The sequence below is a fragment of the Symphalangus syndactylus genome, chromosome 7, assembly GCF_028878055.3.
Source record: "Symphalangus syndactylus isolate Jambi chromosome 7, NHGRI_mSymSyn1-v2.1_pri, whole genome shotgun sequence".
Lineage (NCBI taxonomy): Eukaryota > Metazoa > Chordata > Mammalia > Primates > Hylobatidae > Symphalangus > Symphalangus syndactylus.
Window position 1 is genome coordinate 86,363,397 of NC_072429.2, and position 18,429 is coordinate 86,381,825.

The 18,429-nt window shown below is 36.2% G+C and overlaps 1 long non-coding RNA gene across 1 annotated transcript in view; it reads right to left on the reverse strand.

The window, feature by feature from the left end:
- LOC134737224 (uncharacterized) overlaps positions 1-18,429 on the reverse strand; it is a 251,657-nt gene that overhangs the window by 196,573 nt on the left and 36,655 nt on the right. Inside the window, exon 2 of the long non-coding RNA XR_010121912.1 lies at positions 16,660-16,730. This is a non-coding gene — a long non-coding RNA (uncharacterized lncRNA). The remainder of the gene's footprint in view (positions 1-16,659; positions 16,731-18,429) is intronic.

The following is an 18,429-nucleotide window of genomic DNA, read 5'->3' on the forward strand; positions in this document are numbered from 1 at the left end:
AAAAAAAAAGATGTAATTTTCTTGTAAAATCCCACCTCAGAATATCTAAAAGAGTAGCATATCCCAGTATTACCAAGTATCTTTTTTCTCTTTTTAAATATCTTTCTGAAGGTTCTGAGGAATTAGCATAGTATTTACAACACTTAAGGAATTATCAATATGCAGATAAAAACAATTTGCATGAAACATACAAATTTTTACTGACAATTAGATGAAGTGTCATATAAATGCAAAAGTTTGGTTTTTGTAAAAATAATAATATCTAACTACATTTCTTAAAATTTTATTTTGTAATTTTATTTCAACATTGTATATTTATTTAATGTACTTTATGTGTAATTTTAATTATTTTGATTGTTTTGGAAAATTGACTTTAAAAATGTATATTTTTAATATTTTTTCCATTAATTCATGTTAATTTACATTTTTTATGAAGGTACATTCAAATTGCACACACTTTGAAGACAATTATATTTTATTTTCAATCATTTACATAATTCAGCGAGTACCGTTCAACATTGTGACAGTAACCAACAAGTACAAAAGTATAGCCCAGGAAAGGAAAAAGATTAAAAAGCCGAGAAATAGAAATTTTCTCTGAATAAGACATAATTTTTAAGATAGCATTATAGGACTTTTTAAACAGGTTTTTTTTTTTTTTTTTTAGCTTAACATCTGACTTTTAGATATTTAGAAATGTAGCATGTGAGTTTCCATTTATACTCTTGCCACACGCTCGGCAAATGTTAGGTATAGGACTTTTCAAATTCTGTGTCCATAACCCAACTTAATATCTTTTTCTTTTAAATCTACTTTGCTTCATACGTTTCCTAATATATTACTCAACCCTCTACCCAATTACTTAAGCCAGAAACCTACATGTCACTCTAATTCTTCTTCACCCCTAAAATCTAGTCATCAAATATTTCTTTTTTAATTCTGAAGTCTTTTTGTGGGGGGCAAGGCCCTTGGCCATCTGAAGTTTTGCTGAAATATCAGCTCACAATGAGGCAGATTAATAAGAAAAGAAATACAAATTTATTTAACTGTGTGCACAAGGAGAATCACAGTGATTGTTCCATATCCCAATAGCGTCCAAAAGCTTATAGACCATATTGAGGTCACAGAAAGACTGAGGGCTTGGATTCTGGCAAAACAGGTTATAGGACCAGGAGAAGAGGAATTCTATTGGGGGGCAATAAATGATTACTAGGGAGAATGATTGGATTGGGGAACAGAAATTAACTTATTAATAGTTCTCTTTGGAATTTAAATGATCCTTGGAGACAGTCCACATTTTGTAAAAATAGGCCCTGCAGTAGTCTGTTTTCATACTGCTAATAAAGACATACTGGAGATTGGGTAATTTATAAGGAAAAAGAGGTTTAATGGACTCACAGTTCCATGTGGCTGGGGAGGCCTCACAATCATGGCGGAAGGCAAGGAGGAGGAAGTCGCATCTTACATGGCAGCAGGGAAGAGCAAGCTTGTGCAGAGGAACTCCTCTTTATAAAACCATCAGATCTTGTGAGACTTATTCACTATCATGAGAACAGCATGGGAAAGATCCATGCCTATGATTCAATTACCTCCCACTGGGTCCCTCCCATGACATGCGGAAATTGTAGAAGCTACAATTCAAGATGAGATTTGGGTGGGAACACAGCCAAACCGTATCAGGCCCATTCTGGTGTGGTTACATTCTTGGTCTTCTTTCCAGTAAAGGGTAGTAAGATAACAGGGAGGGGAACAAGGACAATTGTTCTCCTTGGTGGGTCAGAGTCCTACCTTTATGTATACAGATGAAGAGTCTCTTCCAGCTCATGTTGATCTCTAAGGATTTTTAATTCAAAATTCTCATTATATCAGAGAGCCACATTTTGTGGTGAAATTTCCTGTGCCCATTCAATTTTTAAAATATCTTTAGAATTCATCATCTCCTCAGAAATCTTTCTGGGCCAACCTATACAAAACAGCCTCTTCCACCCTTCCTTTCAGCAACACCCTATCTCTATTGTAAACTAAAAAGAGTATCTGAAAGAGTTCTCAATCAACTTAGAGGTTTTTGTTTTTGCTTTTGTTTTGTTGTTTTGTTTTGCTTTTTGTCAAGGTTGAGAATATACCTGGAAAAGGAGACGCAAGTCATAGTAGGGTTGTAATCAAGTATTTTAGTTTGAAAATGCATTTTAACCCTTTTTTTCTAGTCTTAGAATACAATCTTGAAATACATTTTGAAATACTCTGTTTCCTTCACTTTCTTACCAGACACTCCCTTACACCATGCATACTTATCTAATTCTATGCTTACTTAAAATTTTCAGAGACTAAGGGCCAGGTGCGGTGGCTCATGCCTGTAATCCTAGCACTTTGGGAGGCCAAGGTGGGCAAATCATGAGGTCAGGAGATTGGGACCATCCTGGCCAACATGGTAAAACGCTATCTCTATTAAAAATACAAAAAATTAGCTGGGTGTGGTGGCATGTGCCTGTAGTCCCAGCTACTTGGAAGGCTGAGGCAGGAGAATCCCCTGAACCAGGGAGGTGGAGGTTGCAGTGAGCTGAGATTGTGCCATTGTACTCCAGCCTGGGTGACAGAGCAAGACTCTGTCTCAAAAAAAAAAAAAAAAAAAAAAAAAAAAAAAAAAAAAAAAAACAATGTCAGAGGCTAATCTTGAGATAAATCAGCCATGGATACCAAGCTGCAGAACTCTCCCCAACCTGGAGATTACCTCAAGATCATTAATCTACAACCTGGCCACAACCAAGATGGCACCAGCCTGCACTCCAGGTGGACAATAACTCAAGATAGCCCTCAAAACAAAACATGCAGACCTGCACCCTGCACCACGCCCACATGTTTCCCATACCAAGTTTCCCTTTTTAAACCCCCTCAGTCATTTGAGATGGTTTTTGGATGCATGAGCCTAACCATCTCCTCAACTGCTGGTATTTGAATAAAGCTGCTTTCCTTCTACCATACCTCATCTCCTGTGTATTCAGCTTTTTGATCAGTGAGCAGCTGGACCTGAGTTCACGTACAAGATCTGTGTCCCATACTTTTTCCAGAAAGGATTTTGAGGGCTTCAGTATTTAAATGGGGAAAAACACAGGCCAGGAGGGGAAAGGGGAAAAAAAGGAGGGAAGGTAGTGAGATAAGTGATCACATTCCTGTCATGCTTTCATTAGCAATCATTGAATCCATATGTTACATGTGAAAGGCGGTGGTAGGAGAACAGTCAATTACTCATTCATCTCTTACTCAGTCAATCTGCATTTGTCTTGGGGGGAGGGGGCAAAATGATAATTTCCAGTCTTGTTTTTGTCCTGTACTTGTGAAGATAAACTGTTAATTTTCATTGTTAGGGTAAGGGAGGCCCCTGAAAGATATGTGCCCATCTATCTTGCAGCTGACTGTTTAGTAACAAAAGGAAAGGCAGTTTCTTGCACGACTGTTTCCAGGCTTAACTTTTCCCTTCTGCATAGTGAGTTTGGGGTCCTGAGATTTTATTTTCCTTCCACACTATCTAATTTCTTCCTCGTACTTATTAATTTGGAACTTATTTATTAATTTGGAACTTATTACATTTATATACTTATTTTTCAGAGATTAATCTCTATCCCTACATGATAGTACAGGCTCCAAGTAGGTTTATCTAGCTCATCACTATATTTATGAGGCCTAGAACACTGCCTGGCACATAACAGCAACTGAGTAAATAACTTGTTAAATTAATGAATGAATTTTCTGTGTCCACACAGATGTTTAGTGAAAAGAGAATGTCTCATTTTAGGCAACATTTTTTTGAAGAGCAAAACATTTAGTGTGTCTGTGCAGCCCTTTTGATACACGAAAAATTTTGTTATTGGTCTTACAGCTGCATTTAGAATCTCCTTTCACTGAATGAAGAAGCATTCTCTTAAATAACTGGACTTTCTTAGCTGCAGTATTGATTAATGGCTCATTGTGCAAGCAAACTCAGGGTGATGAAAGATGTTTGAATCTTCTAAGAAGTCTCTTTCCCTGACAATCTTTTGGACTTTATTCTTGAAAGCCACACATTCTTTTAATAACATATGATCATTATTTTTCTTAAAGGTTTTCATTGTTTCAGGTCTATTTTATTATTCTAAAAGGTAATTTCTTATTAACAATAGGAAATAATTAAATTATAAAGTTTTCAAATAAAGGTGTCCTTTAATCTTACATATGGTTTTCAAAATTATTTGACTCATGTGATAAAAGTTTTTGTTAACCAGTGTATTTTAAACTCAGTGTTTCTTGACATTGGTGAAATAAACATATTAGGTCAAAGAGAGTGCAAGTTACTTCTTATATTAAACACAACCTGGAAATGATATATTGATTAATGTCTGTGGTTGTAGACATGTGCGTTGTAAGTGTCTCTGCAATTGGATTCTTTGTCATAAGTAAGGGTTCTCAACATTTCCGGTGGGATTCCACTTTTTCATTTTTCTCTTCTCTATGGGTAGAATACCAGTTTTTTTCTCAATTCCTTGCTTTGACTGTATTATTTTAGTCTATAGAACAGATGGCTTTCAAATTATTGAGCTTGCTCTTGAGAAATGTCTTGAGAAATGCAAACTTAGTCAAGAAAACCTTTAAGCAATTTTTCATGTGTTTCTTTTTTTTATAAAATTAGTCCATGAAACCTAGTTTTGAAAATGAATAACATGATTCATAATTAAGATAGTATAAATTCAACTTCATCTATACTTTCCTTAATGAGTAAAATACTTTATAGACAGCTGGAAAGATTTAACTGTACTAATGGTATATCAGTGATTATAAGCAAAACTTTAGAATGAATGTAAATTAGTTCAGAGAAGCAGAAGAAAGAGACATTTTAATTCTCATCAGCAAGTCATTCATTTTCTCTTGGTTTCTTTACACACTACTTTATGTTTTTGGAAATGAGTTCATCGTGCCCACATCTGAACACAGAAGCAGTGTTACTGTGCCTGCCCTTAACTCTCTCCCGTCTGTTCTCCACAATGCATACCAGTTATCTTTCTAAAACATATTTTTTTGTATCACTTTCCTGATTAAAAATCTCAGAGACCCCAGATTCCAATGATAGCCTTCAGGGTTTGAGCTCAACTTAAGGAGTTCAACTCCTGGAAAATGTTTTATTTTTCAGTCCTAACCATATATTATTAAAAAGTCATTACCTGGCAGGCCTCATGAGGAAAAGGTACCCTCCCCACATCAGATGTGGTATACAGCCAGGGCACTACAGTTTCCAAGGAAAGTTGCAATCAAAGACTCAGGCCCCTCTGGCCCATCCTGCCCTGCATATTTGCATTCCTGGCCCATGTGTTTCATTTCCAGATGTCTTTATCTGAGGTCTGAGCAGAGGTCGTCTTTAGGTACCTCTGCCAAGGCCTCCTTATGAGATAGGTGGGAAAGAGAGACCTTGAAGACATTTTGCCCCAGTGGGGCCCATAATACCTCTGGCCCTTTTTCCCTGGGCTCTCTCAACAACGAGACAACTGCCATGATACCTGAGCTCTTGCCCATGTGCAACACCTTGGGAGAAAGTGGAACAGGAGGAGTCAGGACTTCCTCCAATATCCACTCTTGCTTGTACCATGGCAGTAAGTCATTAAAAGCTTCACCATTTCTTTCCTTTTTGGCTTCAATCAGCTAACTTGAGATCTGGCAACCCAGCTCTTTCTCCCAGCTCAGCTGAGCCCTTGACACCACTCAACACTGCCTCAGGTACCACAGCCGACTCTGCCCTGGGCACCTGCACTTCCAGTCTTGGCATTTCCCCTCTTGTTTCTCTCTTTTCTTCTCATGTTCTTTCCATGATTGAATAACTCACTCAGGGGCTTATTTTCAATCTGATTTATTCTGGCAGAATTAATTGCCTCCTCCTCTGTATTCTCCTCATGTGGGTAGGTGACTGAGAAGTAATTCTTATTAAAATAATTTACATTATAAAATTATAAAGCAACATGGCCATGTTGCAGTACATTTGAAAAAAAAGAAGAGAGTAAATAAATAGTTTTTAATTATCCTACCACCTTGAGCAATTTTCATTATCATCTGGGGATTTATCTTTAACTCAATTGTCTTATATCCTCTATGTTTAAATAGTTAAATAGTAGTTACAGTGTAACTCCAACCACTTGTTCTTAGCCCCACCCCACTAACAACATGCATGCAATGAAGATGTCTTACTATTGATAAAACAGTCTTCAAAACCAGTGTTTCAATGACATTATAATAATTTATAGAGAACTGACATTATTTGCTAAGCTATATTGCTAATCACTTGTTTGAATTGTTGCTATCTTAGTTACATGAATGTACTAGCATGGGTGAGGTAGCAGTGATGAGGATACACTGTATGAGGCAAGACCAGAGCTCAGGGTACTAATTTGAAAAACCAAGAACCTCATATACTGCCATAAAATATGAATGTGAAAAAAATGAAAATGTCAAGGCATTCCAAATTATATAGCGGTATAGGGCAACTATGATGTATCTGTCATATTCTTGGGTCTGCGTTTAGACTGTGAGAATTTCCAGGTATTTCTTTCTCCTTCTGGAGATTTACAGTCAGTCTTCAAGTTTGCTCCTCTATAAGAATGTATCTGATTTTGTTAAGAAAGTTCTTGAGAATTGCTTCTGAACATTACAAAATTGACTACCTATCAGTCTTCTTATTCATCTTTACCTGCTAATGCTGGTTTCCCACATAAGTACTCAGGGATGGCTCAGAAATAAACAACGAACAGTTGTTGGTAAAAGTCCCCTTAAAAACTTCTCCTTGTGCTAGGACCAGAGTTACTATGGGAGAATAAGCTTGTCTCACATACCATGTAAAGTCAAAGAACAAGAAAAAATTGCTTCGTTGTAAAGAATATGATATAGTACCTGCGAAATGAAACTGTTTTAGGAGATGCAGAAAGAAATAGAAAATAGTTTAACAGTAGTTCAAAAAATATCTATTTCTCCCATATCGTTGAAGCCTATGCACACTGGCATTTTTCCTGGCCTATGAGCTTTTAAGTGTACTAAAAGATAACCCATAATATATTACAGTAAAGGTCACCTGTCTAAGTAGGTGAAAGTTATTACATCAAAATAATGACCAGGAGAACATGAAAGAAATGAACTCAAGTTATAGGGAGAGATTTAGAAAGGCTATAATAATTTCTTCTCACTGCCCCCTTGAGAAGTCCTGTTAATATAGGAAGGCTATAAAATGCAATTCCTTATAGTCAATACATCTAGGATACATTTCCACGTATCTAGGAGGGTGTAGGTGTGGCCCTACCTAAAAGCATAACAAACAGCTAAACAAATGACTTCTTATCACTCCAGTCAGTCAAAATGTCATTTTTTTTAACATAGTAGCTGTTAATTTAGGCTCCCCTTTAAAACAAAACAAACAAACAAAAAACACAGTTTTAAGAAAGCCAACTGGTGAAGCATTATGCGGAAGTGAGGGCAATGCTTCATTCTATTTATTCCATGACTTGATAAAATATCCAGGTTCACTATTTAGGTGACTTTTTTTATAGCAGTCAAACGAATTATACAAATGTCAAGCAAAAAGTGAGATTATGTTGTGTCTATGACAAATAGTCTATGGAGAAGCAGGCTTTACTGTTGCTGCCTTAAATGTTAGATATTTTTCAATTTAATATGTAACCTTTTCTTTCCCATCTTCTCATTATGGTCTACTAGTTCTCCTATTTGTTATTTATAAACACGGACTTTCCTCAAATGCTCTGCATTCCACATCTCTAACTGCTTCACTAAACCTTTCTTAAAGAGCAGGGTGAGTTCGCAAGTAACTCAGAGAGATAATCCAGATGATGGATGATTGACCTGTGTATTACAGACAAAAATAGGATTGGTTCAGCTATTGTTTACACTCAACTGCTTGTCAAAGTTTTGACACTTTAACCCAAGTATTATTTAAGATCTATGGAATTAAAAAAAAAAGCAAATATTATACACAAAGCATTGTGCAAAAAAAAGACAATGATACTGAGGCAAACTAGTGCACGAGTCCAACTCCTCAGTATAAATAAACAAGCATCTTCGAATTTAGAAGTGAATGAAAATCAAAAGAATCTTAATTTTCAACTCTGCAGAATATGCTACGTATGCCCCTTAACCATACTCTTGAAATAGTGATGACAAACTGAGAACATAGGCCAGGGTGTGCACAAGGTGGTAGTGAGGAGCCCAGTGCGGGAAAGCAAAGGACAGAGCCTGACACCAGCCGAGCTGTATGTTTTCTGCTAGTATTACAGTGGGTTGATGAGGGAGAATGTCAGCTGCTGCCTTTTCCATCCCCAATACCTTTTTCCTGCTTTATTTCTATTACTGACTTATTACCGTCACTTCCCAACATTGGGAAGTCACTATTGCTTCCGAAGACAAGTTAATATAACAATGGATGGCCCATATATTCTAGCAACAGAAGGCCAGGGTTTAAATCTTACTCAAGCACTTTCTACCTGTACAGCCTTGGGCAAGCCAATTAAGCTTTCTAATGCTTTCTTGTCTAAAAAATGAGGAAACAGTGTATACCTCATTTTTGGAATATTTAAGTGTCTTAAAGTGTTCAAAATGTCAAATTTATAGTGAGCAACTGTTAGGGGTACGATAATGCTGGTTCTCCTCTCCCTGAAGGATACCAGTACCCATTCTTCTGAAAAAGAAGTGCCATTCATCTCCCTTGCAGAATCCTTTTCATTTTATCAATCTAGTCACCTGGGATGCCTTCTATCCTCTATGTGCAGATCACTTTAATTTCATGCCTGAACTATTTCAATAGTCTCTTAACTTGTCTCTGATCTCCAGGTTATTCCCCTCCCATCTCTCTTGTTCACTGTTGCCAGACTAATCTTTCTAAAGTGTCCTTCTGACCCTGTCATTCTGCTGCTTAGAAATATTTAAAAGATTTCTAACAAATACAAGAAAAATTCAAAACTGCTTGCTGACACAGCAGACCAGGCCTCACCCTGATATGAACCAGATAGCATTTATTTCTTGAATCTGTTAAATTCCTGGTGCTTTGCATATATTTGCTCTAATCCTTAGAACAATATGGCAGGACAAGCACCAATTTTACAAGTAGGAAATGGAGAATCAAACAGGTTTGAGGACTGGACAAAATTCAAAAGCTAGAAGGTAGGGAAGTTTGAACTCCCATTTGGTTTTGTACCCTATCAAGTCTGTATTCTTCATTAACACACACTAACTCCCAAACAATTGTACCCTCACATTATACTGCCTACATCTCTGTATTTCATGTGTTTCCAATTATTTGGTTACATGGTAGTATCCACTATCAGACTATGGGTTCCTAGCATGGAGGGATTACACTATCTTTTTCTTCTCTGCATCTCTTGGCACTTGCCCATAACAAATAGGACACTCAGTAAAGTATATAATTAATGGATCAATTAATAATTAAAGACCCCCCAAAAAAGACATTAGGAGCAATGTAAGATGGGCTTTGAGGGCCCACTGCAACCTGAGTGCAGTGTGGGTAACTGTATTTTGATGATGGAGAAGACATTAAAAGGTGTGAGAATTGTTTGTGAAAATCTAAATGAGAGATTGAGCACTCAAATCTGTCCCCACATTTTAACTATATTTGTTTCCCTTCTTTCATAGTAACAACCTCTTATACTATAGTAGTTTAGCCTTTTTTCCTGTATAAAACTAGAAGTTGTACATTTTTAAATTACATTATGAGTTTGCTTCTCCTCATGTTATATTCTGTCCTTAATAATAGTTGTGAAATGTAGTAGAGTTCAATTCCCCGTGGACTTTATATGACCTGTGACTTCATAGCTTAAGGATGGGTCCTAATTGTAGCTTTGCTTTAGAAAGAAATAATGTCATCTGCCTGTGGAAACACAAAGAACTTTTTATTACCCGACTCTGTCACTCAAAGTCTAATCCTGACCATACAGAATACAGTCCAATCCAAGGTCTAATATTTAACTTTCAGTGTGTTGGGTGGGGGGTAGATGGATGTGGGTGTGTGGGTATGATATCAATTTTATTTGGGTAACTGAGAAATGATGAGGGCATTAATTTCTGCAATTAGGATTTACAGGCATGTTTACAAATAATTTCATATCATGTCAATAAAAAACAAAGTTCAACCAAATAAATTTAATTAGTCCAGTGACTCTCAAATTTAAAAAGAATAGCTAGCCCCAAGGGATTTTTCAACCTACCCTCTAATAAAAAAAGTAAGCTTGGTTGGTGCTTCAAAAATACATAACTAAATTCCCTCCACCACACACACACACACACACACACACACACACACACACACAAAACGGGATTGCTGTAGTTGAGCAATTTCTTTGCAGAGGTCTATATTTTTACATTTTTAAGTATATTAAGTTCTTTTGCAGCACAGAATTGGCAATACATCTTCTCACTATTCTTTGCCTTTCAGCAGTACAATGATTAGTGGAAAAAGTAAGGCAAAACTGCCCTTGGAAAACCAATTAATACCAGTTAAGCAGAGAAATGTTGACATTCATCTTAAATCAAAAGCATTTCCTGGGCCTTGTTAACATATTTGATGATAAATAAAGGACAAACAGAGATAAATGTAAAAAATAATCACGTAGTGACAGAAATAACAATACTAGAAGTAAAAGAGAGATTCAGTATTTATTGGGACTTAGTAATTCAATTTCAGTCTCTGGAGTTTAGATTATTGATTATTTTCAGTCATAAAGAGTGAATAACTAAAATAAAAAACACCATGAAGCAGTAATGGTTATTTATCATGATTGTAAAAATTATTTTATTTATTTTATTAGGCACTTTTCCATTCTCTTTATGAGAGGTAGTATATGTCTGCATTGCTACATAATTGGTTTCGGCTGCTAGCCATCTGACAGTTAATTACATATTGCCTGTGTTGTGGTCCTAGGAGAGGTTCCAACACCTACCAGAATCTAGTCTGAAGCAGTTCTATCATGTAGTAAGAGGGAGAGTGCCTCCTTTATGCAAGAAATATGATTGATTTGCCCTATAGACATAGTAAAATTTATCTTTACATTTAAGATGTTTCCATTTTAACCCTCTGCAAAGATAATAATTAAAAATTATTTATAAACCACAAATCTTTTAAATGTATCAATTAAAAATATTTTCTTGTTACTGGTCTTAAAACTCATATTTTATGGGAGAATAATTTGTCTCATTCTTATTACCTACTCTCAATACAATTCTGTATGTGTATGTTTCAGCAAGGAAAACACTTCTAAATATACCTAATTAAAGTCACCAATTAAAAAGAAATAAGGAAAATTATTACCAGACATCCTGGGAAAAACAATAATACCACAGCTATTTTATTAAGATAACTATATATACATATAACTTTTTATCAAACTCAGACACTCAAGAGCGAAAGGAGATACTATTAATATTAGATTAAACTACATAAAAATTGCTGTATTTATAGGCTAAAATGATCAAATACTGTTGATGTCATATGGTTAACCTATACTTACTAGGGGACAAAGGGAGAAAATAAAGAATGCCCCAAGCAAATTGGGATATGTACGTACCTTACTTTTCCTTCTGGAACTGTTTTAATTAATGAAGTATGGTACCAATCATATGAGGCTTGGTGTTGCGAATCAACTGCCTACTCTGTGCCCACATGAGAGATGTCTATTCCATATTCAGCACTTCTCCATGTTTACTTTTGATTTATAAATGGTGAACTTACCTACACTTCATATCATACTTTTATGTGCTGTCAGTTCCAGCTTAAAGCAAATACACTTTCTTTGCTTGTGGCCTGTATCTCCCTTTGCCTACCTATTTCTTCTTTTAATATTCCTCTTCCTTCTGCCCGTACCCTCCCACAGTATGCCATGCCTATCTCAGCCTTCAACTATTCTCTATTAAAATATACATGTTCAGAAGTGGAATTGCTGGATCACACGGTCATTCTGTTTTAGCTACCCAGGAAACCTCCTTCCTGTTTTTTTTTTTTTTTTAAATAATGGCTGTATTATTTTTACATCCCCACCAAGAGTGTACAAGTGTTCCCTTTTCTCCACACTCTCACCAACAGTTGTGAACTTTCACCTTTTTTTATGGTAGCCATTCTAATAGTTGAGAAGTGATATCTTGTGGTTTTGACTTGTAATTCCCTGATGATTAGAGATATTGACTATTTTTTCATATAGCTGTTGGCCTTTTGTATTTCTTCTTTGAAATCAGTATGTGGAAGAGATATCTGCAGTCCCATGTTAATTGCAACATTATTTATAATAGCCAAGATTTGGAAACAAACTTAAGTGCCCATTGAAAGATGAGTGAATTTTTTAAAATGTGTTTTAAATATACATAGTTGAATACTACTTAGCCTTTTGAAAGAATAAAATTCTGTCATTTGTGACAATATGGATAAATCTAGAGGATGTTATAAGTGAAATAAACCAGAAAGAGAAAGACAAATATCACATAATCTCATATATATGTGGAATCTAAAAATTTGAACTCATAAAAATAGAGACAGTAGAATGGTGGTTGTGAGGGGTGGGCAGGGTAGGGGAAATGCTGGTCAAAGGGTATAAAGTTTCAGTTAGAGAGTAGGAATGCATTCTGGTGATCAGTTGCACAGCACAGTGACTATAGTTAATTATAATAAATTGTATATTTCAAAATTGCTGAAAGAGGGGATTTTAAATGTTCTCACTATAAAGAAATGGTAAATATGTGAGGTGATTAATATACTAATTAAAATAATTTACATAGTCCATGATGTATACATGTATTACAGTATTACATTGTACCTCATAAATATATACAATTATTACTTGTCAATAAAAATAAAATTAAAAAAATACATGTCCACTGGCTGCAAGGACAGGCTAAGTAATTGGCTATATCAACTATTAAACTAATTTGTATAACAATATTAATGAATAATTCAAACCGAATTTGTTGCTTTACTTAGATGAAAAATTTGCATATTAACAAAACTCTTTAGTAGTCTGTAGCAAGGAAGTGATAAGCTCAGTGATGTTAAACATGTTGGTGGGCCAGGTGGTGAGGTATCTTAGAGTGAAAGCATCTTTTTCACTATCTTCAAATAAAATCTTATAGATATTTGACAAATAATAGTCAAATAATGTCAGGCTTATCATTAATTATTACTTTATGCTGTTAACAACATAGTACACAGGGTCAAGTGCAGTGGCTCACACCTGTAATCCCAGCACTTTGGGAGGCCAAGGCAGGCAGATCACGAGGTCAGGAGTTCCAGACCAGCCTGATCAATATGGTGAAACCCTGTCCCTACTAAAAATGGAAAAATTAACTGGGCATGGTGGCACACACCTGTAGTCCCAGCTACTCAGGAAGCCAAGAAAGAAGAATCGCTTAAACCCAGGAGGCAGAGGTTGCAGTGAGCCCAGACCGTGCTACTGCACTCCAACCTGGGCAACAGAGTGAGACTCCATCTCAAAACAACAACAACATAATACACAGATTGGTTATCATCCATGCAACCTAATGATAGAGAGACCCTAAATATTCATATCACATTCAGGGTGTTTATTTAATACCCCATTACAGATACAACTACTTAAATTACTTTAATATGTTGGGTGACTAATTATATTTCTCTTTCCACATCTTAATATAGATGATTCCGGCCGGGCACGGTGGCTCAAGCCTGTAATCCCAGCACTTTGGGAGGCCGAGGCGGGCGGATCACGAGGTCAGGAGATCGAGACCACGGTGAAACCCTGTCTCTACTAAAAATACAAAAAATTAGCCGGGCGCAGTGGCGGGTGCCTGTAGTCCCAGCTACTCAGGAGGCTGAGGCAGGAGAATGGCGTGAACCTGGGAGGCGGAGCTTGCAGTGAGCCGAGATCGCGCCACTGCACTCCAGCCTGGGTGACAGAGCGAGACTCTGTCTCAAAAAAAAAAAAAAAAAAAAAAAATAGATGATTTCTAAATCTTATAAATGATTCCCAAGCAGGACTACTTGAAAATGTGAGCCAGGAAATCTCAGTTCCTACAGTATCAAATAAAATGGTATATTAATTTGGTATGGCTCCCCTAATAAAGATAACAAAGTACCACAGACAGTGTGGCTTAAACAACAGGAATTTATTTCCTTAAAATTCTGGAGGCTAGATGTCAGAAATTAAGGAATTGGCAGGGTACGTTTCTTCTGAGCCTCTCTCCTTGACTTCCAAATGGCGACCTTCCCACTGTGTCTTCACATGGTCTTCCCTCTAAATGTGTCTCTGTCCTAATGTTTTCTTCTTATAAGGATACCAGTCATATTGGAATTGGGCTCACCTTAATGACCTGATTTTAACTTAATTACCTTTTTTTTTTTTTGAGACGGAGTCTCGCTCTGTCACCCAGGCTGGAGTGCAGTGGCGCAATCTCGGCTCACTGCAAGCTCCGCCTCTCGGGTTCACGCCATTCTCCTGCCTCAGCCTCTCCGAGTAGCTGGGAGTACAGGCGCCCGCCACCACGCCCGGCTATTTTTTTGTATTTTTAGTAGAGACGGGGTTTCACCGTGGTCTCGATCTCCTGACCTCGTGATCCACCCGCCTCGGCCTCCCAAAGTGCTGGGATTACAAGCGTGAGCCACCGCGCCTGGCCCTTAATTACCTCTTTAAAGCCTCTACATCCAAATACAGTCATTCTGAAATATGGGATATAACAGATGGTATGGGTTCATTGGAAAGGTACTATACCTATTACTAAAGGGTAGGTAGTGTAGTACCTTTGGTAGTAGTTAGGGTAGTACCTTTCCAATGAAAAACATGATTTGGTTTGAAAATCGATCAGATTTTATTCCTAAACCTAGTTTACAGAAAGAGAAAAACCCACTCTGCAATATTAATAGATATGATTATTTAAAGGCAGAAAGCACCACCAGCCAATTCTCTGTGATTGCAACTAGACAATGTAATTAAGTCATTTTAAAATCGCTGTGATATGTAATCTCAGAAGTTGTTTTTCTGTGAAAAAAAATTCCAATAAGCAAGGAGAAATTCTAGATATCCAATGCATTTTCCAATTGATATTTAACTCAGGGCAAGAGATAAAACACGATAGGGTACTGGATTTGAATGCTATCTCCATGGCAATGTTAGTTATAGTCTGACCTATAGATGATCTAATTTTTAATTTCCTTATCAATAAAATGAGGATAATTGTTTATACTTCAAAAAATTGTTTATAGGAGTTCAAGGACCAGCTTGAACAGCATAGCAAGACCTCACCCCAAAAATATTAAATAACTAAACACATAAAATTTTTAAAAAGTTGTCTTGAGAATTGAACTAATGAACTAATAATAGCAGATAGTCAAATAATGCTTGTCCCCTTCTCTTCTTTTTTACATTTAATTTGGGCAATATTCAACTGATCCTTCATACTGAAAATCAAAACAGCTTTAAGGTACCTCTTTAAAACAAGGCCTTCAGAGAATAAAGATACCCACCTATTGGTAACATAGGCCTTGAGATAATCTGGCTCAGCATATACCAAAATAATATCCTGCAATATGGAGAATATAAATGTACTTTATTGTGTCTCCTCTGAAAAACAGAATTCATTGCCTGTTTGTGTGTTTACAATCTGAGAGGGAAAATCCCAAGGTCAAGATAGGACACACTTTCATACAGATCACCAATAGGGAAATTAAGTAGAAGGGGATAATTTGATAAGCTTCCCCCAGAAACCACAAATAAAGGCAATGCTCACACAATCACATAAATTATCCTGGAAGTGGTCTGACCAGTAAGAAAAGGGTGTTTATTACATATTGGTAATAAATAAATTATTAATGAATGAACAAGTGAGCCTGCATGGAGCTGTTCTGGCTGTGCTATATGCTTAACACATTCAGTTTCTGAGGAGCTGAGGAAAAGTCCCTAAGATGAAGTGATTAGTGCTCACATCTACCTCTGAGGGTTGATATAAAATCTTATGCCAAGTAAATGTAACAGGAAGCCCTTTAACTTCATCTCTCCATTTTGCTTTTACTCTGGACGATCTACCCTGTAATTGCTACAGGGCTGTAAGGGATGTTAGCCAGAAATAAAAATGCAATTTGAGTTAGAATCTAAAATCTGAGTACATGACATTGTCAAGAAAAAACATTTCCAAAGCAAAGATCATGGTTTGATTACGTTTCTACTTATTCATCATCATCCCACATAGTAATTTTTACTTATAAACATTTGAGATATGCCTATTACAGTTACGTAATGTTTCAAATTACACATAATATGGCCTGAGCTGTGCCTAATAATCTACTGTAATAAGTTCTCTATTTGCACAATGCTGTACAATAGTTTCATGTAAGGCTTCTTTTTTATTCTTTTGTTTTCTTTTGTTTAGTTTCAGTAAAGAACGGCTTATAAAAGAACATGAGGATTTTGAAACAAAGAAATTCTCTGAGACAAAAAAAGTGCTACTTATTTCAACATAGCAAACAGAACTTCTGTAAGTTGATAAAAAAAATCATGCATCTGTTTTAAGTGTGTTTTCAAAACAAGCTTTTGGCCTTTGGTCCCCACAAAACCAATTATAATTCAAGTTTATTTTAACATAATTTTTTTAAATCTAGAAAAATATTTAACTCACTTGTGTGAATGTTCCTGAAGCACAGAGGGCAGTCCTTTTCTTTCTGAATTCCTAGATTCTAGCAGGGGTGTCTGTAATATAGAGAATGTTCAATGTTTGTTAATTTTTCTTCAATGCTGTGTTAAAAAAAAAATTTTAAGATAATTCATTTAGATTTCCCTTTTAATTTACATAGTCCGATATACACAGTAAAAAACATTAATAATTGCTGGTTTGGGTGTTTAAAAACATTTTTTTAGAGGTGGGTGTCTCTCTATGTTACCCAGGCTGGATTCAAACTCCTGGGCTCAAGCAATCCTCCCACTTCGGCCTCTCAAGTAACTGGGACTACAAGTGCACACCACCATACCCCACCTACTAATTGTTGATCTTTAACCATCTCCCAAAGTAGAAAATCGTGAAGTAATTAATGCATTGAAATTAACATTGTTTTAGAGTGCTTCAGTTATAAATGAACAAATAAAAGACATAAACTTGCAAGCTAAAAAATTTTTACAGGAAAAGATCCTTAATGTTTCACCATTTAAATTTAAGACATACTAGTATATTCATTACAAAAATTATCGAAAGGCCATTTAGCTATTTATGGATAACAACACTTTATTGAAAATATCTCTTGTCATTCACGCTTCGACTAATCCTAAATCTGGAGAGAAGCAATTACAAATGCCTTCATAATTAAGAGGTAACCCAAATAGGGGAAATATTTTAACATTTAAGTACTAAAAAAATCTTTGATTTCTATTGTGCTTCAGCCACTACCATGGTAAGATAATTGATTAGAAAACAGTGACACACACACACAAGATTGGTAAAACAGATACTCAAAACCTAGAAAACAAGAAAAATGTTTAGAGATGAATTAATACGTTGTCTCCTTTTGCATTATCCTCATGCTCGTTGATTCTGGGGACAGTAACAACAAATATTTTTGATCCATTACTTTACACTTTGGGATTCTTCTTTGTTTTTAATTATATTTTGGTATTTTAAGAGAATATCTTACAACACATTGATTATGAATTCATGCTTTTATCACACAAATATTTGTTAAAAGCTTACCATGTGGCAAGTGCTACTGTATACACCCCATGCTTAGTACACACACACACAGGTACACACATTTAATTTATTGTCTCACGTTTGTTCATAAGTGTCTTGGCATCTGTCTTTTTTTTCTTTCTTTTTTTTTTAAGACAGGGTCTCACCCTGTCTCTTGTGGAGGGCAGTGCCATGATCTTAAGCTCACTGCAGCCTTGACCTCCTGGCTCAAGCAATCCTCCCATCTCAGCCTCCCAAGGAGCTTAGGACCACAGGAGCAAGCCATCACACGTGGCTTTTGTCTTATTATTTGGAGAGGCTAGTCTTGCTATGTTGCCCAGGCTAGTCTCAAACTCCTGGCCTCAAGCATTCCTCCCACCTTGGTCTCCCAAAGCACTGGGATTACAGGTGTGAGCTACTGTACGCAGCCTGTTTATTTATTTAGTAACACAACTAAACTACACATTTCTGTAGAGGAGGAAATAATTTTTTATTTCTAGTAATTACTCTTGAGCATATGGGGCTACAATTAAAGGGTGATAATTGTTTAAAATAAAATTACTCCAAGGAAACAGAAACATCTGAATCCCTTGCATCTGAATCCCTTGCTCAAGGGATTCCCCACCTCAGTGTGTCAGAGATTATATACTAACAAGTAATAAGGCAAAATACTCTTTATTAACTACTAAGGGTATTGGTTTCAAAAAGTCAAATCCCATGTAGAACCTC